We start from the raw sequence: 27,487 nt of genomic DNA, 5'->3' as shown, positions 1-27,487 counted from the left end.
AAGGCAACAGTTCGAAAAGGCAGTGGGCAGGATGAGTGGGGTCCAGAGTAATTTTTTTTTCCAGCTTTTTTCCTCACTCTGGAAGTGTATAGTTCTTGAAGGGAGGGCAGGGGGCAACCAGTAATCCTCTCAGCAGTCTGAACTGTCCTTTGTAGTCCTCTGATATCTGATTTTGTAACTGAACCAAACCAGACAGTTATGGAAGTGCAGAGGACAGACTCAATGACTGCTGAGTAGAACTGTAACAGCAGCGCCTGTGGCAGGTTGAACTTCCTCAGCTGGCAAAGGAAGTACAACCTCTGCTGGGCCTTTTTCACAGTGGAGTCAATGTGGGTCTCCCACTTCAGGTCCTGTGAGATGGTAGTGCCCAGGAACCTGAATGACTCCACTGCTGCCACAGTGCTGTTTAGAATGGTGAGGGAGGTCAGTGTTGGGGTGTTCCTCCTAAAGTCCACAATCATCTCCACTGTTTTGAGCATGTTCAGCTCCAGGTTGTTTTGACTGCACCAGGCAGACAGCTGTTTAAACTCCCTTCTGTATGCAGACTCATAGTCATCTCAGATGAGGCCGACGACAGTGGTGTCGTCTGCGAACTTCAGGAGCTTGACAGAGGGGTCCTTGGCGACGCAGTCGTTGGTGTAGAGGGAGAAGAGTAGAGGGGAGAGCACACATCCCTTGGGGGCACCAGTGCTGATTGTACAGGTGCTGGAAGTGAATTTCCTCTGTCTCACAAGCTGCTGCCTGTCCGTCAGAAAGCTGGTAATCCACTGACAGATAGACGTGGGAACAGAGAGTTGAAGTAATTTATTCTGGATTATAGCTGGGATGATGGTGTTGAAAACTGAACTGAAGTCCACAAAAAGGATCCTTGCATATGTCCCTGGTCTGTCCAGATGTTGCAGGATATGATGCAATCCAATGTTGACAGCATCATCCACAAACCTGTTTGCTCAATAAGCAAATTGAAGGGGATCTAGAAAGGGTCCAGTGATGTCTTTCAGGTGGGCCAACACCAGTCTCTCAAATGATTTCATGACCACAGACGTCAGGGCGAAAGGTCTGTAGTCATTAATCCTGTGATTTTTGGGGGACACCCTGGATGCCATGCAAGGAGCAGACGTGTGAGCGACGAGCTCTGCGCACTTTGCTGAATTTTCGATTATTTTCATATTATAATCTGGTGAAATTTGTTACACCCAGTTACACATTTGCCCTTTGTTGCAAAACATGGCAAAGAAGTCAAAATCCTCAGGCTTGGGAGACATTAAAAGACACTTACGTGTTCCGGATGAAAGCCCCGACAGGCCTACAGACCGGGGACTCGATTTGGATGGCGCGGCGAGAGAGGTGATCCAGCGTCAGTTGTCCAACATGTCAGTGATGTTGACGAAGATTCTTGCTGACTTGGAGGATCTCGCTGTAATACGTCGATCGATCACGGCGATGGAAATAAAATTCTCCGAGTTAGGTACAAGAGTGACTGATGCTGAAAAACGAATCGATTTTCTGGAATCTTCGGAGAGGGAATTAACCGCTAATCCACCCGCGACCAAAGTTGATCTGGAACATCTCCTTGAAAAGCTTGAAGATCTTGAAAATAGAAGCTGCAGGAATAACGTTCGAATTGTTGGAATTCCTTAGCTTGAGGAGGGCAGAGATATGGTGAAATTCCTGGACGAGTTTTTCCCGAGTCTGCTCGACATAACGGGCCACAAGCTGGAAATTGAGCGAGCTCGCAGAGTCCCGTCTCACAGATCTGCTGAGGGAGACAGGCCCAGATCGATTCTGGCCAGATTTCTGAGATCATCCGATAAAGATCTTGTGTTGTGCCAGGCGAGGAGCAAAGGGAAGCTTTCTTGGAAGAACCATAATATTTTCTTGTTCCCGGACTTCGCGAGTTCGACAAGAGAGAAACGCGATCGTTCAAGGAATGTAAGAAACTCTTATATCAGAAAAACATCTCGTTTGCTCTGATGTTTCCTGCCAAACTGAGAATAGAAATGAAGGTCGGTCGCAAAGTATTCACATGTCCAAATCTGGCAATGTCTTTTATAGAATCAATGTCTGAGTAAACGATTGGATGTTTCTCATGTGAGTGGGCCTGACTCGCTGTACTAACCCTTGAGGATGCTGGGCGACATTTTGGATTTTTTGTGTTGGCTCCGCCGAGCGGCTGGAGCTTGTTTTGTGAATAACACTTTTCCTTAAAGAAACTTTTGCATTGATAAGAGATTACTTTTGCATTGAAGTTCCCGGACAGATTGAGAGTGGACACTACGGATGACCGCAAAATATCTACATGCTGCTCACACAAAGGATGTTTTTTATGAAGCTGACGGATTATGTAACCTAAATAAACCTAATAACTGGTTGGGCCACACTTAGCAGCAACAACTGCAATCAAGCGTTTGCGATAACTTGCAATGAGTCTTTTACAGCGCTGTGGAGGAATTTTGGCCCACTCATCTTTGCAGAATTGTTGTAATTCAGCCACGTTGGAGGGTTTTCTAGCATGAACTGCCTTTTTAAGGTCATGCCACAGCATCTCAATAGGATTCAGGTCAGGACTTTGACTAGGCCACTCCAAAGTCTTCATTTTGTTTTTCTTCAGCCATTCAGAGGTGGACTTGCTGGTGTATTTTGGATCATTGTCCTGCTGCAGAACCCAAGTTCGCTTCAGCTTGAGGTCACGAACAGATGGCCGGATATTCTCCTTCAGGATTTTTTGTTAGACAGCAGAATTCATGGTTCCATTTATCACAGCAAGTCTTCCAGGTCCTGAAGCTGCAAAACAGCCCCAGACCATCACACTACCACCACCATATTTTACTGTTGGTATGATGTTCTTTTTCTGAAATGTGGTGTTACTTTTACGCCAGATGTAATGGGACACACACCTTACAAAAAGTTCAACTTTTGTCTCGTCAGTCCACAGAGTATTTTCCCAAAAGTCTTGGGGATCATCAAGATGTTTTCTGGCAAAAATGAGACGAGCCTTAATGTTCTTTTTGCTCAGCAGTGGTTTTCGTCTTGGAACTCTGCCATGCAGGCCATTTTTGCCCAGTCTCTTTCTTATGGTGGAGTCATGAACACTGACCTTAACTGAGGCAAGTGAGGCCTGCAGTTCTTTGGATGTTGTTGTGGGGTCTTTTGTAACCTCTTGGATGAGTCGTCGCTGCGCTCTTGGGGTAATTTTGGTCGGCCGGCCACTCCTGGGAAGGTTCACCACTGTTCCATGTTTTCGCCTTTGTGGATAATGGCTCTCACTGTGGTTTTTCTGGAGTCCCAAAGCTTTAGAAATGGCTTTATAACCTTTTCCAGACTGATAGATCTCAATTACTTTCTTTCTCATTTGTTCCTGAATTTCTTTGGATCTCGGCATGATGTCTAGCTTTTGAAGATCTTTTGGTCTACTTCACTTTGTCAGGCAGGTCCTATTTAAGTGATTTCTTGTTTGAGAACAGGTGTGGCAGTAATCAGGCCGGGGTGTGGCTAGAGAAATTGAACTCAGGTGTGATAAACCACAGTTAAGTTATGTTTTAACAGGTGGGGCAAACACTTTTTCACACAGGGCCATGTAGGTTTGGATTTTGTTTTCCCTTAATAATAACAACCTTCATTTAAAAACTGCATTTTGTGTTTACTTGTGTTATCTTTGACTAATATTTAAACTTGTTTGATGATCTGAAACATTTAAGTGTGACAAACATGCAAAAAAATAAGAAATCAGGAAGGGGGCAAACACTTTTTCACACCACTGTAAGTCATGGTATATACTTTTATGCAGCCTCTGAGTGAATTGACTCGACCATCCGGGGAACCGGGATGCCGGTGTTGTTTCTTTTTGTATTGGTTCCGCCTAGCGGCTGGAGCTTGTTCTGTTGAATAACACTCCTTGGAACAGCTGTGGATTAATCTGTTTGTTCTTCGTGCTTGTTCCTCCTGCTGGCTGTAGTTTGTTTTGTTGAGTTTTTTTTACAAGACATTGGAATGATTACGTCATCCGCTGAACTCATAATAGCCGGCTCACTGAACATTCGTTTGTCTGTCCGAGGAATATGAACGGTTTTATATCAGCTGGAATTTGTCTTGTGGAAGATCACGCCTTTAAAACAGTTCTGTGAATGAATCTACACGTTCTTAGTGTTCATTATTCCTATTGACTGGGTTTATTTTACAAAGTATTTTCTGTTTGTGAGGCAAAATTGAGCAATCCGATGGCAAAGTTGTCGTGGGGACTCGTGTGCGTTCATGGACCTTTTGAGTTTAGAGGGATTGTCGCCGGTTGGCGCTGTCTTGCGCGGGGTTAATTCGCACGTTTTTCTTTTTTCTGTTTGTTTTGTTTGGGGGTTGATTGTTTCACTATTGGGGAATGTGGTCTATATAATTTTGTTTTTGACACACAGTTTATTTTTTTTACTATATCAAAATGTCAAATGTTAATATGAGTGTACTATCTCTCTCCACATGGAATGTGAATGGGTTGGGGCACCCCATAAAAAGAAGGAAGGTTATTACTTTTCTTAAACGTAAGAAATATGATATAGTGTTTCTTCAAGAAACACATCTCTCCGCAGGAAGCTGAAAAATTTGGGAAGATATGGGGTGGACATGTTTTCTTTAGTGTTGGCTCAAGTAAGAGCAAGGGAGTCATTATATTGGTAAATAAACATCTACAATTCAAATGTCTCAAACAGGGTAAAGATAAATTAGGAAGAGTCATTATTGTGTTAGGAGAAATTCAAGGGCAAAGGTTGATTTTGGCTAATATTTACGCACCTAACGCTGATGATCATGGCTTTTTTATAGATCTTGAAGGGATGTTGCAAACCGTTGGCACCCCTCATGATATAATATTGGGAGAGACTTTAATCTTTTGATGGACTCAGTGCTTGATCATAGTGAAGCAAAAGTGTGCAAATCCCCTAGAGCAACATTGATGCTTCACAGGATGTGTAAAAATCTTGGTCTTACAGACATTTGGAGACTTTTGAACCCATCTGGTAGGGATTATACATTTTTTTCATCAGTCCACAAGATTTATTCTAGAACAGATTTTTTTTTAATATCCAAATCCCTTATTTCATCTGTTGTTGACTGCTCAATTGGAAATATCTTAGTCTCAGATCACGCCCTGGTGAGTTTAGAGGTGATGCCACATATAGAGAAAAATAAATCTTATAGTTGGCACCTTAATGTGTCCCTTTTGCAAAATCCTGATTTCCAACAAATGTTAAAGACTGAAATCAGTGTTTATATGGAGCAACTGGTCCTCGGTATCCTCTGTGGGCGTGGCTTGGGAAGCACTTAGGTTCTTAGGGGTCAGATCATAAAGTATGCCTCATTCATCAAAAAATCCAAAGCACAAGAACTTGTGGAGTTGGAAGGAAATATTAAAAGTGCAGAGGCAGAGCTGAAGCGCCGTATGTCATCTGATGGCCTCAGAGAATTGACTCATTTGAAATACAGATATAATACTATTCTGTCACAGAAAGTGGAGTTTTGGTTATTCAGGGCAAGACAGTCATACTTTGAGTCAGGTGATAAAGCAGGAAAACTTTTGGCTAGATATATAAAGCAGAGAGAGTCTTTTTCTATCATTCCCTCAGTGAAATCTGCTTGTGGTGAAATATTTACCTCGGCTATTGATAATAATAATGCTTTTAAAGAGTTCTATCTTGATCTCTATAGGTCCACGTCTTCGTCTACTGATGAAGATATTAGGAACTTTGTGGAACCATTAGATCTCCCTAAACTGACGAATGAGCAAAAAAACTCTCTTGATTCTGAGATAACCTTGGAGGAGCTTGATGAGGTAATTAAGGCCCTGCCTACAGGCAAGGCTCCAGGGCCTGACAGCTTTGCCGCTGAGTTTTTCAAATCTTATGCTACAGAACTGGCGCCACTTTTGTTAGAAGTTTATACTGATTCATTAAAGAATGGAAAGCTTCCGCCAACCATGACACAAGCCCGGATCAGTCTGATTCTAAAAAAAGATAAAGATCCAAGCGAGTGTAAAAGTTACCGCCAATTTCGCTGATCCAGTTAGATGTAAAAATTTTGTCCAAAATTCTGGCTAATCGATTAAGTAAAGTTATGACATCTCTTATACATATAGATCAGGTGGGGTTTATTTGAGGCCGTAGTTCTTCTGATAATATTATGCGTTTCATCAATATCATGTGGTCAGTAGCAAATGAACAATCTCCGGTTGCTGCCATCTCTCTTGACGCCGAAAAGGCATTTGATATGGTAGAATGGGATTATCTTTTCAAGATTTTGGATAGGTATGGGTTCGGGAATACATTTATTGGTTGGATTAAGTTACTTTATAGACACCCTGTAGCAGCGGTACAAACAAATGGGTTAATTTCAGATTATTTTATTCTGGATAGGGGCACCCGGCAGGGTTGCCCTCTTTCCCCATTATTGTTCTGTCTTGCCCTGGAACCATTAGCAGCCGCGATAAGAAAGGAGGATGATATTCCAGGGGTGACAGCGGGAGGTGTAGCGCATAAGCTTCTGCTTTACGCAGATGATATTTTATTATTCGTCTCCGACCCCACTAGATCCATGCCTTGCCTCCACAAAATTATTAACTCCTTTTCCAAATTCTCAGGATACAGAGTCAATTGGTCTAAATCCGAAGCTTTGGCTTTGACAGCGTACTGTCCAGTAACGGCTTTCCAGCCAGGCGCCTTCATGTGGCCCAAACAGGGAATTAAGTATTTGGGAATTTAATTCCCAGCAAATTTGTCTGATTTAGTCAGAGTTAATTTTGATCCCTTAATAAAAAGGTTTTCGAATGAAGTGGACAGGTGGGCTTCATTACACTTATCGATGATTGGGAAGGTTAATGTTATTAAAATGAATTGCATTCCAAAATTTAACTATCTGCTACAGTCTCTCCCTGTAGATGTCCCTCTTTCTTATTTTAAGCAATTTGATAGCATAGTGAAGTCCTTCATTTGGAATGGTAAGCGTCCCAGGTTAAATTTCAGTAAATTACATAGGCCGATTGACAAAGGTGGGTTAGGCCTACCCAAGATTTTATTTTATTATTATGCATTTAGTCTTAGACATTTGGTTCACTGGTCACTTCCACCTGAGAGAGCTCCTCCCTGGTTTTGTATTGAAAAGGAAGTTCTTGCCCCTATCTCGCCACTGCAAAGCCTTTCGATTAAACTAGCTGGAGAGGTTAAGTCGCACCCTGTTATTTTACATTTACACTCGATATGGACAAAAGTGTCCAGAGTGTTTAATTCTGATATTTATTTAAATGTTGCCTCGAGCATATGGCAGAGCCCTAAACTATGCATTAATAAGTCCCCTTTCTGTTGGTCAGATTGGATTGTGAGGGGGGTTGCACTTGGTGACCTATATGAGGGTGGAGTATTGAGATCTTTTGAAAATTTGGTTCAACATTTTGGGATTCCCAGATCTCAGTTTTATAAGTATTTACAGCTGCGCCACCTGCTCTGCTCTGTTTTTGGGAGTAGCATACACCCCCCTAGAGCGGCAGATACTCTGGAAGTGGTGATTGCTGCTTTTGGGAAGGGTCATGAGGCATCAGTGTATTACTCCTTGTTAATTCAGAGTCTGGGGGACCGAGCTTTAAATTCTCTTAAAAGATTATGGGAGAAAGATTTAAACTTGGTATTGGAGGAGGGAGTGTGGGCAAGGATTCTAAAAAACAAAGTCTGCATCTAGAGATGCAAGGGTTCGCCTTATGCAATTTAAGATTTTACATAGATTTTATTGGACCCCCTCTAGATTGTATAGGCTTGGTCTTAAGGACACACCCATCTGCTGGCGATGCCATATTGAAGATGGAGACACCATCCATGTTTTTTGGGGGTGCCTTAAGATCCAAGAATTTTGGCTGAAGGTGCAAAGTTTTGTGTGTGATGTGTTGGGCACTCAGGTCTTGTTCTGCCCCAGACTCTGTATTTTGGGTGATAGGGAGGTCATGGATTTGGTAGATAAGCACATGAAGGACTGGGTTTTGACCAGTGTGATGATTGGTAGACAGGTTATTTTGAGGAGTTGGAAGTCGGATGGAGCACCCTCGTTCCCGGAGTGGTGCGCGGAGATGGGGAGGGTGACTGCCTTCCAGGAGGGGTCGAGTATTAGGATGGGGGTTTGGAAAACTTACAATTAGAAATGGGGCAATTATTTAGCATTTTTGAGGGAATCTCGAGGTGGGGCGGTGGAGGGAGTAATTTAAAGTTTTTTTATTTATTTTTTATGTTTTTTTTATTTTTATTTTTATTATTATTATACTTGATTATTGTATGTTATTTTATGTTGTTGTTTTAGTTTTCTGTGTGTGTGTGTCTATATTCTATTGACCACAGGGGTGTCTGTGGGGGGGTCAGGGTGGGTTGAGAGTTTGGTAGGGGGAGGGGATATAGTGGGGGTTTAATGTTAAAAGTTTTTGATTCATTATATAGATGTTGTTGTATTTCTTGTGTTAATTTATGAATCAATAAAAAATTTTAATAACAAATAATCCTGTGATTTTTGGTTTCTTTGGGACAGGAATGATGATTGAGTGTTTGAAGCAGCATGGGACTTCACACTGCTCCATTGATCTATTGAAAATCAGTGTGAAGATGGGGGCCAGCTGGTTAGCACAGGATCTAAGACACACGGGTGAAACGCCATCTGGGCCCTTTGCTTTCCTTATCTTTTTTTTTTTCGGAAGACATGGCACACCTCTTCACAGATCTTAAGTGCAGGTTGAATAGCAGTAGGGGGAGGATATAGCCTAACAGGAGGAACAGATCCTGTCTCCACCACCGCAGCGCATGGACTAATGTTTGTGAAAGGATAGGCCTAAGTGAATAAAAATAATGTCATATTTTGAAAATGATGTCTTTGCATTTATTTTGAATGCAGTAAATAATATTGTTCAATTGAAGGCTTTTATTATGTTTTGATATGGAATATGATGAAGTAAGAATATTATTATTTATTCTATGTGATAATTTAAGCAGTAAAGATATGTTGCATTTCTAGTGGTAGTTTTTATTTTTATATATCACATTTCTTGGGCTTTAGAAGCATGTTAAACATGTGAGGATGTGTATTCATCAACCTGTTACATGTCTGACATAATCATACAGGCTCATTGAAGCATGTTTAAACTTGTTTTGCCGATATTACAGAAAAGAACCCACATTCTTCACTGTAAACCATAGATGAACAATTTATAATAACTTTTATTGACATTAAAATAATTGTTTACATTTTATTAAGCTTAAAAGATTATTTAAACTGAAGCGCTGCCTATTTACACCATTGAAATTTGCTGCTCGAAAGAACCGGAAACGGGGTTTCCTGCGGTGTGAAGTCAGAGTAATTTAATCTATAGCCAATGTTAACATCAGTGTGAAACTAACGTAACCCCCCTGCAACCAGCTTTAGCTTTATTTTCCGTATTTTAAAATACTCCATGAGCTTACTGGCAAGTGAAAGTGCGCACAAGCTTTCTGAGTCATTCAAATTTAATCGTGAACTGATTCAGACTGCTTTCCTATCACGTGTAACCAATTCATTTTAAAGAACCGACTCAGATGAGTGATTCATTTGTCATCAGACATTTTTAGTTCTGATTCAAAACTGGCGATAGTAAACACCGGTGTGATGTATGATGTAGCTTTTGTTAACTCTATGCCGCTACCTTGTCAAAAATATAGCTTTGCTACTGAAGAGCTACTTGATTTAAAAACTAGTGAAGCTACCACCTCGCTACTCAGAAATGTATTTAAGCTAATGTAGTGAAGCTACTGCCCATCTAATGTATGTAACGATGTGCTATTTCCCACATTCTGTTAATGTTTCATGAAGTAATAAGCGAAAACGATAGCCCCCATGTAACATACATACTGTACGTGTTTTTGTCACGTTTCGTTTATTGCCTCATGAAACAAACAGTCAGGGTTGGGGAGTAACAGAATACATGTAATGGGATTACGTATATAAAATACAAAATATAAGTATCTGTATTCCACTATAGTTACAATTTAGATCATTGGTATTTAGAATACAGTTACATTCAAAGTATTTTGATTACTGAAGAGATTACATTTTATTGTCATTTGTTTCATTTAATATTTAGTCCTTGCAGCGGTGAAACACTTTCTTACGATGTGTTACATTCATACGAGCAGACAGAGAAGTAAGTTTGAAGTTTGGAGCAGAAGAAATAGAAATAAACCTTGTGTAAATTGTCAGCCTTACACTAAGCTAAAATGCTATTTCTAGCCACTTTACATGCACGTTACCAGGCACGATCATATTGTTTTATCACGAAAATTCATGTTGGATCATAATTTCTTTTTTCTAGTAAGACCTTTGATATTAGGGCAAAAATCGTATTCTTGATGATCATTTTTGTCTTGATTTCCCATAAAAATATATAAAAATCCTTAAAACAAGATCAAAAATATCTTGTTTTAGAAACAACACTGCATAAGATATTTAGGTTTTTCAGAGAATGTATTTTTAACATGTGTATTTTGTCTTACTGTACTGGCAGAGTTTTTATAGTCAAAACAAGTGAAAAAATCTACCAGTGCTGAAGAAGTAATCCAAAGTATTTAGAATACGTTACTGACCTTGAGTAATCTAACGGAATATGTTACAAATTACATTTTACAGCATGTATTCTGTAATCTGTTGTGGAATACATTTCAAAAGTAACCCTCCCAACCCTGTATACAGTATATGGGAAATGCCATCGTTACTTACAGCAGATGACTAACACCCGCCCCAAAACAACGAAGCAAGGAGCAGAGATGTTGAAATAATCCTCACAGAGCAACATAAGCTTGGCTGTCACTCACACAGACACATTGTGTATGCGCACTTTTGCCTGAGTCTCTGCAGGCAGTCAGAGAATTTCAGCCACAAATAAATAAACCGTAACAAATTATCGGCGGCAATTCCATTATTGGCGCGATAATAATATTTTCATTTCCCGGTTATCGGACAATAATATATTGGCCACCAATATATCGTGCATCCCTATTCTTAACCTATTATTTGATTGGACTGACAAAGAATAAATATTTTGACACAAAATTAGATAATGCAAATAAACCATATTTATTTTCAAGATGATAACTGGATGCCACGTGCAGAAATTAAACAAAATAGTGAGGTCATGTGACAACAATGTAGCGTACTAGGCTATTGATTTTTAACTAGGCTTGCTTGCATATTTCCATATTAGGCCTATTTATTCATTGTTATTTTCGTGAGAGTGCTAATTCTAATTACTCTTAATCTCTTATTACTGACACTTTTATTTTTGGGTGTTTTTGATTTTTTACACATCCTTTGTTTTGAAATCTTATATTTTTTGTGAATCACTTCATATGAGATGTTTTTTTTAAAGTGAGATATTAATATTAATAAGTCTGTATGGACTCAAGATGGCGCCGAGTATGGCTGCTGCGTTGCGAGCTCCGACACAACATTGTAGTGTTTTGTTTGTTTTGTTTACAATTCTTATGTTTTTTGTCTTGGATGTTGTCTGCTTTATTGTCTACGACAGACAAACACTTTTGGACATTGGTTCTGCAATTGCACACCGTAAACTGGACTTCAAATTCCTCAATGCTGACCTGCTGTTTACAAACACACCAGCGGAGCCATTTGTCTGGGCAGCCCGGCCGCGGAAACGCAAAAGGAAAAGGGGAAACAGAGCCGGTGTTCTCATCGGAGTAAGACGTCGCGCAAATCGACCCCCGCTACCCAGTATTCTACTGGCAAATGTTCAGCCTCTGGACAACAAGCTCTGGTAGCTGAGAGCACGTATCTCTTTCCAACAAGAGATGAGTGACTGCTGCATTATTTGCCTTACGGAAACTTGGATGTCTGCGGAGATTCCAGACTCAGCCATTGAACCCGTGGGGTTCTCCATGCACCGAGCGAACAAAGCAAAAGACCTCTCAGGTAAAAGCAGAGGTGGTGGTGTATGTTATATGATCAACAAATCCTGGTTTGATCAGAGGAACGTACATTCTATCAAGTCTTTCTGCTCTCCTGATCTGGAATTTCTCATGCTTCTGTGTCGACCATTCTAGCTACCGAGGGAATTCACAGTGGTCATTATCACAGCTGTGTACATCCCCCCACAAGCCGACACAGACCGGGCACTCAAGGAACTGTATGGGATTATAAGCAAGCAGGAAACCGCGCACCCTGAGGCCGTGTTCATTGTGACTGGGGACTTTAACAAAGCCAATCTCAAATCAGTCGCACCAAAATACCACCAACACATTAGTTTTAACACACGAGGGGACCGGGTTTTGGACCATTGCTACTCTCCCTTCCGGGGTGGCTACAAATCCCTCCCCCGCCCACCATTTGGCAAATCGGACCACTCTTCCATTCTGCTTCTGCCCGCTTACAGGCAGAAACTGAAACAGGAAGCACCCGCCCTCAGAACGATCCAGTGCTGGTCGGATCAATCAGACTCTACGCTACAAGACTGTTCTGATCACACGGACTGGGAGATGTTCCTGTCCGCCTCTGATGACGACATCGAGCTTTATGCTGATAGTGTAACGTGTTTCATCAGAAAGTGCATAGAGGACGTTGTTCCGACCAGAACAATATGGATCTACCCGAACTAGAAACCTAGGATTAATAGCGATGTTCGCGCGGCACTTGATGCGTGGACCTCCGCTTTTAATTCCGGGAATGCGGAGGAGCATAAACAAGCCAGCAAAACGTCAGTACAGGAACAAGATTGAAGGACAGTTTAACACCACAAACTCTAGAAGCATGTGGCAGGGAATTAATATCATCACGGACTTTAAAAACTCCGCCGTGAACACCGCTGTCGCTCTCCAGGATGATCTAAATACTTTTTATGCTCGTTTCGAGGGAAATAACACCGCCTTCGCGGAGAGAGCTCTCGCAGCCGAAGCTACAGAGGTTAGTTCATTCTCCGTCTCTGTAGCGGATGTAACCCGATCCTTACGACGGGTGAATATCCGCAAAGCCACGGGTCCAGACGGCATTCCGGGCCACATCATCAGAGCGTGCGCGAACCAACTGGCTGGTGTTTTTATGGACATTTTCAACCTTTCCCTCTCTTTGTCTGTAGTCCCCACATGCTTTAAAACGTCCACCATTGTGCCTGTTCCAAAGCAATCCAAAATCACTTGCTTAAATGACTGGCGTCCTGTTGCTCTGACCCTCATCATCAGCAAATGCTTTGAGAGACTAATCAGAGATTACATCTGCTCTGTGCTGCCTCCATCACTAGACCCATTGCAGTTTGCTTACCGCAACAACCGCTCCACTGATGATGCCATTGCATCTACAGTACACATTGCTCTCTCCCACCTGGAAAAAAAGAACACTTATGTGAGAATGTTGTTTGTAGACTACAGCTCAGCATTCAACACCATAGTGCCCTCCAAGCTTGATGAGAAACTCCGGGCTCTTGGCTTAAACAGCTCACTGTGCAGCTGGATGCTGGACTTCCTGTCAAGCAGACGCCAGGTGGTTAGAATAGGCAGCAACATCTCCTCATCACTGACCCTCAACACTGGAGCCCCACAGGGCTGTGTTCTCAGCCCACTCCTGTATTCCCTGTACACACATGACTGTGTGGCAACACACAGCTCCAATGCCATCATTAAGTTTGCTGATGATATGACGGTGGTAGGTCTGATCACTGACAATGATGAAACAGAGAGGAGGTGCACACTCTGACACACTGGTGTCAGGAGCACAACCTCTCCCTCAACGTCAGAAAGACAAAGGAGCTTGTGGTGGACTTCAGGAGAAGAGAAAGAGAACACAGCCCCATCACCATCAATGGAGCACCAGTGGAGAGAGTCAGCAGCTTCAAGTTCCTGGGTGTCCACATCACTGAGGAACTCACATGGTCCGTCCACACTGAGGCCATTGTGAAGAAGGCTCATCAGCGCCTCTTCTTCCTGAGATGGCTGAGGAAGTTTGGAATGAACCGCCACATCCTCACATGGTTCTACACCAGCAATGTAGAGAGCATCCTGACTGGCTGCATCTCCGCCTGGTACGGCAATAGCACTGCCCTCAACCGCAAAGCCCTCAAAGGGTGGTGCGAACTGCCAGACACATCATTGGAGGTGAGCTTCCCTCCCTCCAGGACATATATACCAGGCGGTGTGTGAAAAAGCTCGGAGGATCACCACAGACTCCAGCCACCCGGGCCATGGGCTGTTCTCACTGCTATCATCAGGCAGGTGGTATCACAGCATCAGGACCTGCACCAGCCGAATACATGACAGCTTCTTCCTCCAAGCAATCAGACTTTTGAACTCTTGATCTCTCACGATCAAAATACATCAGCACTGCACTTTATTACTCTTATATCTCACACCGGACTGTCATAAATTATATTCTCTTTTAACAACACACTGGCAACTTACTATCAACCAACAGCCTGAATGTCAGTACAGTACAATACAACCTACTGTACATTCTATATATACTATATATACTATTTTTATTGTATAATGTGTATTCTATATTGTGTGTATTGTATAATGTACATTGTATGTTATTATTTGTATATTGTGTTATGTGTAATTATGTGTATATTAGATTTTAAATTGTGTTGTATAAATCTGATGTTTATTGTAAATTGTTATATGTCTCATCACTGTCACGACTACTATGTTGCTCGGAACTGCACCCAAGAATTTCACACACCATTGCACTTGTGTATATGGTTGTGTGCCAATAAAAGTGATTTGATTTGATTTTGATTTGATTTGTATGTTACAATATGTGTCGCACTGAGCTAGCCTCCCAAATTTTATGTATTCTTTTGGACTCTGATCCACTTCAAGTCCTTTGCCCTCTTTCATTCTTTGTAGTACTTTCTTCCCAACCCGATCTCATGAAAGTCATACATATTTTACGAGTTGGCTAAATCGTATGATGTCATAAGTACGAATTCCGTGTGCGAGGCATTGAGGACATGCTTCTTAATATTATGCCTTTACCCACACCCCTTACCCCCCAAAAATTAAGTGTGTAAACATGACAGGAAAAGCTGTTTTGTGTGACAGTGGTAAGAAACATTAGCATGTTAGATGAAAACAATCCCTTGCGACGTGTTTGGCTGTGGTGAAAGTCATATGAATTCATACCAGATAAGTCGTACATAACATATGAATTAGTCCTTAGAATATAGCCGTGAGAGTGTGTTGTTCTCTCATATTTTAACCATTTATATTATTGTTGTTAATAACTGCTATTTTTCTACAGTTCTTTATTCTGCATGTTTCTGATGTAGACGTGACTCAACAAATGCTATCGCAAGCTATCCGTCTTTATACCGCCTTTAAATTTATTTACACTGCAACAATCATGTCAAACAATGTATGACGCCAAGTTACCTCCACATCTGAGACAGTCAGTTCGTGCATCTTATCATGTGGCTTGTTGAGCGTAACATGGAGACCTAGTGCATGTGGAGACTTCACACTATTCTCTGCAGCATCCACGCACAACTCACCACACGCCCCACCGAGAGCAAGAACCACATTATAGCGACCATGAGCAGGTTAACCCAACGTGACTCTACCCACCCTAGCAACCAGGCCAATTGGTTGCTTAGGAAGCCTGACTGGTGTCACTCAGCACGGCCTGGATTCGAAATTTCAACTCCAGATGTGATAGTCAGTGTCTTTACTTACTGAGCTACCCAGGCTCCTACATTTTCCATTCTTGTCTGTTAACACATTAACACCAAATGTTTCACATGTAAGGATTCATAAACCAATCTGTATATGATGTTGAATTCCTGACCAGAGAAGTAATGATTTTATAGAGGAGCTCATCTGTCCATCTCTTAAAGCTGACCACATTTATAGCCACATCACTAATTAAGGTAATTTTATGGTTAAGCCTTAATTCCCCAAAAGTTTAAACACTCCATAGAGGTTCAAATACTTCATAGAGTGTAAATCTATTCAGAATATTCCTGTACACAGAGAAACAAAAACATGTGAATTTTTTTTGCTTTTCTCTTCAAGAAATATACATTATAGAGGACCATTCTGGCAATTTATTCCACTGCATTTTGCTAATTCTCCACATCATTATACTAAATAATTATGTCCTCCACATAATGTTAAAATATGTGCACACAAAATAAGCCTCAAGTGTATCATAAAACATTCTGATTTAGATTGATAAAGACTGTGCTTTCACCTGTTTGTAGGCTATTAATTTATTCTCATTCCATTTTACATTTCTCAAAATGTGTGCTTGACATTTGACAACTGCTTGACACCCTGTGACTTCAGAATAATGTTGTTATACATGCACACTGCACAGAGATTAACGAATATTGTGTTTCAGCAGATATTAATGTGACTTTTTCTGACATTAACATACTTTGTTGAAACAACAGTTAACCATGAGAAACAACAGTTAACAACATGTAGCCTATATTCAAATTAATCTGTTAAGTATAAATAAATAAAATATCTATTACATAATTAAATAATAATAATAATAATTATTATTATTATTATTATTATTAATAATATTTAAACAGGCCTATTCGAGGCATATTTTATATACAGAAACTACAAATGTAAGAGAGTTACATTTTAAAATTAGTTTTGACGCACTTCCGGTTTAGGCCACGCCCTTATTATATCCATACAGATAATTTTGTCATATTATTAGATACAGAGATAATGGCTTCGCTGCAAAACCTATCCAATAACTTACACAAATAAGTCATTAACATAAAATATTGATCCTTAAATGTCTGGAATAAAATAACATAGACAAACTTAATTATTCTGATAAGAGTGTCCTTTTCTAGCACTCCCCGCAAGCAGAATGTTCAATTACTGGTTTCACTCCAGCCATCTATCTAAGTTTTGTGAACTTGTGTTGACTCAGTCCTTACACTGTAAAAAAAAAAATAATAATAATAATAATTAGATTTTGGAAAATTGATAAAGTTGAGAAATAAATGTTGGTTCAATAAAAGACAATAATTGCCCCAAAACAGAAATATGTATTGTGGTGATAGCAGCTTAAAGTTTTCCATTAAAATTAAAAACATATATTCACCGTTAACATTTAAATGTGTTCAGGTAATATGTCAAGTCGAACTGAAAAATTTGTTTTGGCCGAGCAAATCACAGAATGCGTAAAACGGACTATGCATGCGCCTGAGAAAACAACATTTGTACGTTGGGAATGGCGAGTGCGGTCGGTAGAGACCGATGCTGGGTGGAAAGCGCGAGCGTGCCGAAGTCCGAAGACGAATGTTGATCCCAAGAGAAAAGAAAGAGCCATCCTGAGTTTCATAAAATGAGCGTTAAGCATTGAGTAGGTCTACCTTGTTTTAGCTAACTGCAGTTCTCGTTCTGTAACTTTAATATAAGTTAGGTAGACCAGACAAATCCTCTGAATAAAAGATCTGCAGGCCTGCCAAATTTTCGTGTGGTTCGCTCTCCACATTTCATTCTCTCAATGGTTTCATTGTAGCATTTTCATCTCTAAATTAATCCCATAGCACTTATTCACGCTAGCGCCATCTTTGATTTTTAATGGGAATGACAATGGGGCTGTGAGGGATAGACTAACCATCTCTTCAATGGACTGTACTGCAGTTTAAAGTGTTTTTGGATTGTTCCGTGGACAAAACATTGATAAAATATCTGTCCAAGAACATTCAGTGTACAAAGAACTCCAGACAACATGAGTTATTGAAAATCAGACGTGATCTATGAGCTGAAAACATCTAATCACAAATTAGCCCCACCTAGAGGTTACTTTGTCGAAATTTTTAAATGTATATTTATTTTGTTGCCATAATACCACAGTTTGAATTATTTTCAAAATTTTCACAAAGTGAAATTTTATTTCGGTAAGGCATAAAATGCAAACATCTCTTTTCTGTGCTTTTCTGTGCTGATCTGTAAGTCTCTAATAGCCTCAAACTTTATATCAAATCTTACATTGGGTTGTTAGCTTTAAAATGAGTTAAATAAATGACGTGTTTACTTGTTTGTGAGCTTGCTTGTGTGAATAATCCAAATTTGTGTCACAATTGTTTTTGAACAAAATATGAAGTCCGGTAGAACAAGTATGAGAAACAAATCATAAGCAAAATAGGTTCCCATTTATAGAAGATTAAATGTTACACATAATTGTAAAGCTGGGATGTTCTGCTTTCCAAGCAGATTGAGACACCTAGAGTGGGCTTTTAGACAACTCAGAAGCTTCAAAAAAAGACAAAAAAAAAAAAAAAAGTTGCCAATGTGTGAGGGCTAAAATGCATTACAGCACCACCTACATTTCATATCAGTAAAATGTGATGGAAGGTGAAAGAGAAAAAATATTTTTTCTAGTACTTGCTGTGTTCTCTGTTTGCTTGAAAACAGGGAACACAACTGAAATGGCATGCTTTTTAAACTTTAGACATAACAAAATAAATAAATAAATAAATAAATAAATGTATTTTTTAAATTGTTAATCACAAAATTGTAAACATATACAGTGTTATTTATTAATTATTGCAATCATCTCTTAAATTATATAGGGGGTTATCTGTAAAATGAGACCATTTATATGAAATTAGTCCACTGTATATGTGAACAGGGAGCTTTTAAATTTGAGTGTGAAAAATTTCAGGCGGCAGCCCAAAAATCCTGCAGAGTATAAGAGGCTAAGATTTTATTATTTAGTATGAAAATTAATGTGTATCATAAGCTTTGAAGTGATAAAAAAAAATATTTTTAAGTAAATAGTTGCTGAAAGTCAAGAAGTCACAGACTGCACTCAATCACAGCACTAATTTTAATAGATGGCAGAACATATTTTTTAATTTTTCCTCCATTTAAATGGTACTGTGCCCACATAAATTAGGATTTCAAGCTAAAATATTCAAAAAGAAATGGTAACTTGTAATTTTATCAACAGACTTCCCTCTGTCGAAACAATGTTAACGATAAATGAAATTAATTTTATTTATTTATTGGCAGGTTTTCCATCTTCAGTTCTCCTTGAAATTACTCTGAATAAAAGGTATGTCAAGATGAAACACTGAAACACTAAACACTAAACCATGAACACAAAAGAAATAATAGACCAAACTTCTGTCCATTTTACCATCAGACTCTGCCACAATTGCTAACAAAATCTTACCACACACAAAGTTAAAAATGAAATTCAGAAAGGGTCCAATACTTCTTTTACAGCACTGTATGCTTAAAAAAAAAAAAATCGCAAAAGCTGTGTTTTATTTTATTTTAATTTTAAGATTGTGCTTCACTATGTCTTTATTCACCCTTTTATCCCGTTACAGATGGTAGACTGTGGAGGTGAGGGTGTGGTCGAGAGCCCGTCTGGGGAGAGAGAAAGCAGTAAGGACATCCACCTGAGATGAACTGTGACTAATTACCGTTTCCATGTTCACAGTGAGAGTCAGGGGAGATAAAGACGGCCCAGTCCACCGAAAGGGAGAGAGAGCCCAACTGAAAAGCAGCAAGTGTGTTGGCCGCTGCCGTTGTTCTTTTTTATTGAAGCACCTTGAGTTTGTGTGCATGTGAAGCTGTACAGTAAAGAATACTGTAAAGTATTGAGGCATAGGAGAACCACACAAGCAGTGCAAAAATGGCAATACTTGAAGTGGTGAACATTTCCATCAACATCAAGATCTGTGACGTGCACAGAACGGGGGCATCTAAAGGTGCCTGGGCTTTTGTGACCATGACATCATCGTTCTATGTCTATCTTGTTTCGTTTTATGTCTCTGAGCGCACAGTTTCGGTTGTTATTTCCCTGCCGTGCACTCCTCGGTTGGTCTCAGGTTTCATGTTTGGAGTGCCTGGTTTGGTTTCGGTCGGTGTCGGGATTCGGACAGTCATGCTCCATGTTGTGTCTGTTATTGGCGTGAGTGCATTGCGCTTATGTCATCTTGGTGGCATGCACTCACATCAATCGTTTGTCCGTCTCTCACGGCATGCTTCATGTTGCACTCGCATTGCGTTGCACGCTCGGGTCGCGAGCTGTCTTCACGTTGTGCTGAGGTTCGGTCACTTTGGTGTTCGGTGTCAGGTGTGTGTGTGGCAGAACTCACACAGGTGTCCTGTCTCGTTTTGTCACCTGTTGTGTGGCGTTTGCCATGCGATGTATGCTCAGGCTTTGTCTAGTGTGGGAATGCATGGCATTGCTTTGTTTGGCGTTGCTGTGCATTCTCTCTCGTCTGTCGGTTGTCTGTCACTCATGCCATTCAGGTGTTTGTCTCGTGAGAGCAGTTGGCTTTGTTTCTGTGTTGCCGCATGTCTCTCAGTCTTGCATCATACTCCACCTCCTTGTTTGCCCATTTGTTACACCTGCCCTTCCCATTAACCTGTTTGATTTCCTTCCCTATTTTGGTCTCCTTGTGTGTGCTGTCCAGTGCCAGCTGGTCTTGTGCTTCATGTTTATGTCGGTCCTGTTTGCCTTCCAGTCTGTCAGTTCGGGTTTGTCCTAGACAGTTCTTGTTCAGTTTTTGTTTATTTTGTATAAGGTTTTTTTTTTTTTTTTTTACTCCAGGTTTGGGTCCTGCCTCTGTTTCAACCCGTGACAGTGCCCTTCTGGTCATCCAGAAAAAAGTAGAAATTAATAAAAATTAAAATGGTTAAAACAAAATTTAAAATCTCGTAATTTCGCAATAACAGTAATGTGTTATGAGGTTTCTTTGTAAATCGTGGGCGTATTATAGAAAATGGAGCAGAGGTGCATTTAACAGTGCGTGCTACAGCAGATCGGGGGCGGATTCTAATCTCAAGTGATCCTTCCTATGCCCTACTCGCTCCGAGGTGCAGAGCCCTTAAAGTGGGTACTCTGAAGGGAACACGGAATTACTGTATGAATGTGCCCCTTCATCTCATTTTCTCACTTTTGTTTGGAACGAGCTTTTGAGTGGTGTCCCCTCCCTCAGCAGTGCAGTTTATTAATATTAAGTGACTCAAGAGCAAGCATACAGTATTTCCTCTATTTTCTGTCTGCAATGCAGGCAACATGTATAATTAATATGTAGCCTATATTTCAACACACATACTTTTGAACTCATTTTTGATGCTACAATAATTTAATAAATACTTTAGAATCCAGAAATTGCTTATTTATGAAACATATATTTTGCATTTTGGCTGTGTACTTGCAGAATGATGCTGACACACATTTACATTTATGCATTTGGCAGATGCTTTTATCCAAAGTGACTTACAGTGCCCTTATCACATGGATAATCCCCCTGGAGCAACCTGGAGTTAAGTGCCTTGCTCAAGGACACAGTGGTGGTGGCTGTGGGAATTGAACCAACAACCTTCTGCTTACCAGTTCAGTGTTTTAGTCCACTACACCACCACCACTCCCACACACCAATGCAGATCAAATGTCCACTGTATGTATTGTGTTGTCATCAACAGATTAATACTTGATTGCTACTGCATTTCTGACATCACATGGCACACCTGAGTGTAGACAGCTTTATTAATAATAATGGAAGCGGTCGCGTCGTTTTCAGTGGTAGAAATTTAATACGTCTTTTATAGAATACTGCCATTAACTTAAGGAGCTTTCTGATTCAGGCAAACCCAGTTTGGTTTTTGTTAAATAAGACTAATCAGAAAAATACCATGGTATTATTGACTGAATGATTATATTCATATTTCATGATACTGTTATAGTACTCAATACTTAAATACCATGGTTTTGCTATGACACATGTCAAAAAGATGGGATTATCAAAGACCATGTCTGAAGTGTAAAAAACTTAAATTGTTTAATACAAGATAAATGCTTAAGTACTCAAAAAGCAATCAATTCGTTAAGGATATTCAAGCGCTACTCATTAAAATAAATGAATGGAATAAAATAAAAAAATCAGTACCCTTTTATTTATTTTTTTTATCCTTTCGCCCCGTCCCTGCTGAGGTCTGTGTTTGCCACTGATCAAGATCATTCTCCAATATGGTCAATGTTGCAGTTGAAATAGCAGGTGGTTAATGACAATTTGCGAGACTTCACTAATGCATTCATTATCTTCTTTGGATAGAAGATAACAAGAATTTAAAATATATGTACTATTATTTTTTTATTTTTTTTGGTCTCAGTTATTTCAGTTTCATGATTATGCTGCAATTTCTTTGGTAAGATGCACTGCCAGCAGTTCAGCAAATATTTGTCTAGTGTGTTTTCAGATGTTTATTATGTTTAAAGTGTATGGAGCAATTTGATGGACCTACCTCTCATAAGCTGCTTGTAATTGTACTAATTTGTTCTTTCAAGATTTTTTTTTTTCTCTTTCTATAATCTAAGGTGAATTGTTGTCTCCGAACATTCTGTTGTGCAGGTGATATGTTAATAAAGCATATGTTAAAGCGAGATTTTGTTTTTCATGGATTGCATTTTTTTTTCATTGGAACAGTGAGAAATAAATAATTGGATATAAATTTTATGATTAGGTGAACCAAAAAATATGGCTACTTCAACTCAATATGTAATTGGCCCAAAACAAGATGTTTTGATAAAGTTTTTTTTTTCCATTGGCTCAACAGAAATTCTGATTGAGCCAATGTTAAAAGACTGTTGCTGCAATAGAGAATATTCACAGAACTGTTATTGAGCCAGCTGAAAAATTACGTTATGGACCATGTAGGATGACACGGATGGGTTAAGCTGTTGCGCAACGTCTCCAGGATGCGAGCAGTGTACGAGTTGGGGTGGCAAAGCTCATTTTTAGGGTGGCAGCTGCCACCCCATACCACCATTCTTGCCCCGCCCCTGGTCCAGAGGTTTGTGTGGGGCCCAATGGAAGATTCTGCTTTTGGGGACAGTAAGCACCCTTTTGAAGAAGGCTTTGAATTTGAGTGACTGTGCCAGGTAAGTGGGTGGACTAGACTTGCAGGAATTTAAAATGCTAGTAGAATTTATTTGCACGGACAACTTATTGCCATCCCAAATTAAGAATTTAGTGGTGGCCAGTGGGGCTGCATGATATATACCTTTCTTAGGTTATACAAACTTGCAGTATGATTTTAATGCATTCATCCGTAAAGTTTAAAGACATACAGGGAGCAGAAAATATTAGGCATGCATCTAGTATGTGTGTGTGTGTTTCTTTGACGAGATAAGTATGTGTGAGAGAGTCGAGCAAGCAGCTCGTCTAAGTCAGCACAAGGATTTTTGCACTTCATCTAATTTTTCATATTTTCTACACAGTGAATAGCATATATTTAGCCAATACATGTTTTATTTTGCACATTGGAGAGGAACATCGAGGTAGATTAGGAAAAAGTGTGTTGTCTATAAAATACAGGAAATAAAATAAGACCTTCACGATCAAAATAGTGCTAGTAAAAATCAGGCTAACCTTTAAAGTGATAGTTCACCCAAAAATGAAAATTCTCTCATTTACTCACCATCATGATATCCCAAGTGTGTATGACTTTCTTACTTCACCAGAACACATTTGAAGAAAATGTGAAAAATATCTTGGCTCAGTAGGTCCTTAAAATACAAGTGGATGGTGATCCGACTTTTGAAGCACCAAAAAGAACAGTTATTCAGCATAAACGTCATAAAGATGACTCCAGCTGTTAAATTAATGTCTTCTGAAGCAACATGATTGCTTTTGGTGCAAAAAAGATCAATATTTATGTACAAAACACCACTCACATATGAAGCGAATTACGTTGATCATCTCCTAACAAGGCCACATGTCAAGGTCTGGGTAGATTAGATGGTAAGTGAACAATCTTGTAGTCAACGTGTTGAAAGCAGGAGAAATGGGGAGGAGTAAAGACCTGAGCAACTTTGACAAGGGCCAAGTTGTTATGGCCAGACGACTGGGTCAGAGCATCTCTGAAACAGCAAGGATTGTGGTGTGCTCCCGGTTAGCAGTGGTGAGTACCTACTGACAGTGGTCTGAGGAGGGACAAACAAGCAACAGGGTGTTGGGCACCCAAGGCCCTTTGATGCGCGAGGGCAACGAAGGCTATCACATCTTGTCCAGACAGAAGGTCTACTGTGGCACAAGTCACAGAACATTTTAATGATGGTGTGGCAGCGGGGGCGTGATCGAGCATTCGTCCGGAGAGAAAGCGGTAAGGGTGCACACACCTGAGCGCTATAATGTCTAACACATGTTTCTGATTGCAGTAAGCACTGGGGAGAGCGATTAAAAAGGGACCACGCCAGAGATGATGGGAGAGAGCTACCAGTCAGAGAGACTATACAAAACCTGAAGCTAATGAGTGTGATGCTGAAAAGCGATTTTGAGTTTGTTTATTAAAAGTTGTACCTTTTGAGTTGAAGCCCAAGTTTCCATGTTCCTCGTGGACAGTGGCTGTTCCTCTGCATCCAGGCGGCCGTCAGGGGCAACTCCATCCCCTGGCAGATGGCTGTGGCTGCTCCTTTGTGTGGACGGCAGTGGTGAGGACTCCCCGACAGCACATCCCTCCTCCCTCCCGGGTTTCGGGACTAATGTAATGGGAAAAATGGGCAAGAAGGAGGCGGGAACCAGCTAAACAGTCAAAGTAATATTTAATCAAAAAGACACAAACGCACACAAACGGCAGCTGCGTGTGGTTCTCTCTTTTCCGAACTGCTGCACCTGGCTGCCTTTATCCCTCTCCTCGGCTGATTAGCCCGACTGGGGTCCGGGTGTGCGTAGTCACGGCCCAGCCCTGCTCTTTTCCTCGTCACACTCCTCCCTCCTTTGCCTTCAGGCCGGGGAACCCCCAGCATGATGGGGGGTGGGGGGGCGCTGCCCTGCCTTCCTCGTGACCTAAGAGGGAGACAAGGGGAGGGAAAAGTGGAGAGGGACAGAGCGAGCCGGAGTGAGAGAGAGAGAGAGAGAGGAGAGAGAAAAAAAAATGTGCTCGCCGGTTCCCAGACACGCCGTCGTCTGGTCCTCGCAGTTGATGGAAATCATCAAGTCCCTCACCAGTTTGCACCATGCACAACATTAGGCCCTTTGAGGTCACACGATGAGTGGAAGATCTCGATTATGAGGTGAAACGAACAGATAGAGGTGACGCACGTCAAATATACCATCTCAACCTCCTGAAATTATGGAGGGAGGCGGTCCCTGTGACGCTGGCAACGGTAGTTCCGGAGAGGGTGGTACGTAGCCGTCCCTACCGACTGCCCGAGCACAAAAAGAAAATAGTTCGGGAGGAATTAGATGCAATGCTCGATATGGGAGTAATAGAAGAATCCCACAGCGATTGATCCAGCCCGGTTGTTCTAGTTCCTAAGAGCGACAGATCTGTACGGTTCTGTGTGGATTATAGGAAAGTCAATGCGGTGTCTAAATTTGATACCTTCTGAGTTGAAGCCCAAGTTTCCATGCCCTCCTTTCCCTCCCATCACTGAACGCTACAGATGGTTACGGGAGTAATGTGTCACAACACACAGTGCATCGCACTCTGCTGCGTAGCTGCAGACCGGCAAGAGTGCCCATGGTGACCCCTGTCCACCGTCGTAAGCACCTACAATGGGCACACGAGCATCAGAACTGGACCTTGGAGCAGAGGAAGAAGGTCGCCTGGTCCGGTGAGTCCTGTTTTCTTTTACATCACGAGGACAGCCGTGTACGTGTGCGCCATTTACCTGGGGAAGTGATGGAACCAGGATGCACTGTGGGAAGACAACAAGCCGGTGGAGGGAGTGCGATGCTCTGGGCAATGTTCTGCTGGGAAACCCTGGGTCTGGCCATTCATGTGGACATCAGTTTGACACGTTCCACTTTCCTAAACATCGCTGCAGACCAGGTACACCCCTTCATGGCAATGGAATTCCCTGATGGCAGTGGCCTCTTTCAGCAGGAAAATGCACACTGCACACATTGTTTGTGAATGATTTGAGGAACATGACAAAGAGTTCAAGGTGTTGCCCTGGCCTCCAAATTCCCCAGATCTCAATCCGATTGAGCATCTATGGGATGTGTTGGACCAACAAGTCCGATCCACGGTGGCTCCACCTCACAACTTACAGGACTTGAAGATCTGCTGCTATTGTCTTGGTGCCAGATACCACAGGACACAGTCAGGGGTCTTGTAGAGTCCATGCCTGGGCAGGTCTGCACTGTGTTGGCGGCACGTGGAGGACCGACAACATATTAGGCAGGTGGTCAAAATGTTTTGGCTCATCAGTGTGTGTGTGTGTGTGTGTGTGTGTGTGTGTGTGTGTGTGTATGTATATATATATATATATATATATATATATATATATATATATATATATATATATATATATATATAAGCCTACATGTTTATTGTTTACATGCATAATTAGTATTTACAGGAATTTAACTTGATATGCAGAACAAGCAGGGGTTAAATTGGGATTTCTAAGGTGGGGGAACCCTAAAATAATATTTTAAATAATAAAATTTTAATAAAATACATAGGTGTCTAAATATGGATTTATTAATAGGCCTGTATGGTATGTAATTCATAGTTTTTTCTTTCAAATGAATCAAATTTACTGGGATTATATTTTACTGGGATAATGATTTGTCTGTCATTATTTGTTTTTTAACAAAACTGAACAAAATTGCTACTGCATATCAGTGGATCTAAGAAACGGATGAGCAGTTGATTCCATATTACGCGATTTCTTTGAAACGGAGATCGGAACACGACGCAATACAGAAGTGCAATGCGCGTCTATATGCGGGACCGTGCGGTCTCATTTCGCTCTCAAATATGCTGCCTCTACCAGTTTCCGCAACTAACTACAGTGAAGCATAATGATCTTTGAAATATTTTTGAACAAGTATATTCGCTAAACAGAGACTGAATTTGTCAAATGGATCAAACAAAAACCGTACTGGAGAATATAAAATGGATTGACATAATGCATTTTTTTTATTTCTTTTTGGAATCAAAGGTGCTGGACCCGTTCAGGACCATACCGGCCCAATTTAACCCCTGAGAACAAGTGCTAAAACAGTAGGCCTACTGTCTCTTTAAGACTGCCGGCTGAGCGCAGTGAAGTCGCAAGGATTCTTTTTAGAATTAAATGTTTATTTTTGTTGTTGTTGTTTTGATCTACAACAGACTGTAAAGTACAGAAATTATATTAAAAAAGACATTATCAATGGCAAATTGCATGGATCATTTTGAACATGCAACCAAACTTTTCCTCTCAACACCTATGCTGCTGAATGTCTCATTTTAAAAGACTGATCTTCCGATTTTAAGAAAACATATCGAGATCGTTCAAATGAAGATAATAATTACTCGGGAAATACGTATATTTACCCAGCTCTAATCCCCATTATTTTTAAGTCTTACATTACAGTTTAAACAAAGTCAAATAAAAATATTCAAAAATAATACCCACTATTTTTCGCATACACACTGGAACCTGCTTACGACCCCGCGGATAATCACTGCGTTTAACGGGTCAGCACTCTGCACTCAAAATCCCACAATGCATTTCA

General features: G+C 40.6%; 1 protein-coding gene across 2 annotated transcripts in view; it reads right to left on the bottom strand.

Annotated features, from left to right (window-relative positions):
* Positions 1-27,487, bottom strand: part of LOC127432786 (uncharacterized) — a 76,501-nt gene that overhangs the window by 2,172 nt on the left and 46,842 nt on the right. The window lies entirely within an intron of this gene.

This window comes from Myxocyprinus asiaticus, chromosome 42 (genome assembly GCF_019703515.2).
Source record: "Myxocyprinus asiaticus isolate MX2 ecotype Aquarium Trade chromosome 42, UBuf_Myxa_2, whole genome shotgun sequence".
Classification (NCBI taxonomy): Eukaryota; Metazoa; Chordata; class Actinopteri; order Cypriniformes; family Catostomidae; genus Myxocyprinus; species Myxocyprinus asiaticus.
The sequence above is the reverse complement of the archived record's forward strand: the minus strand, read 5'-3'. Positions and strand labels throughout refer to the sequence as shown.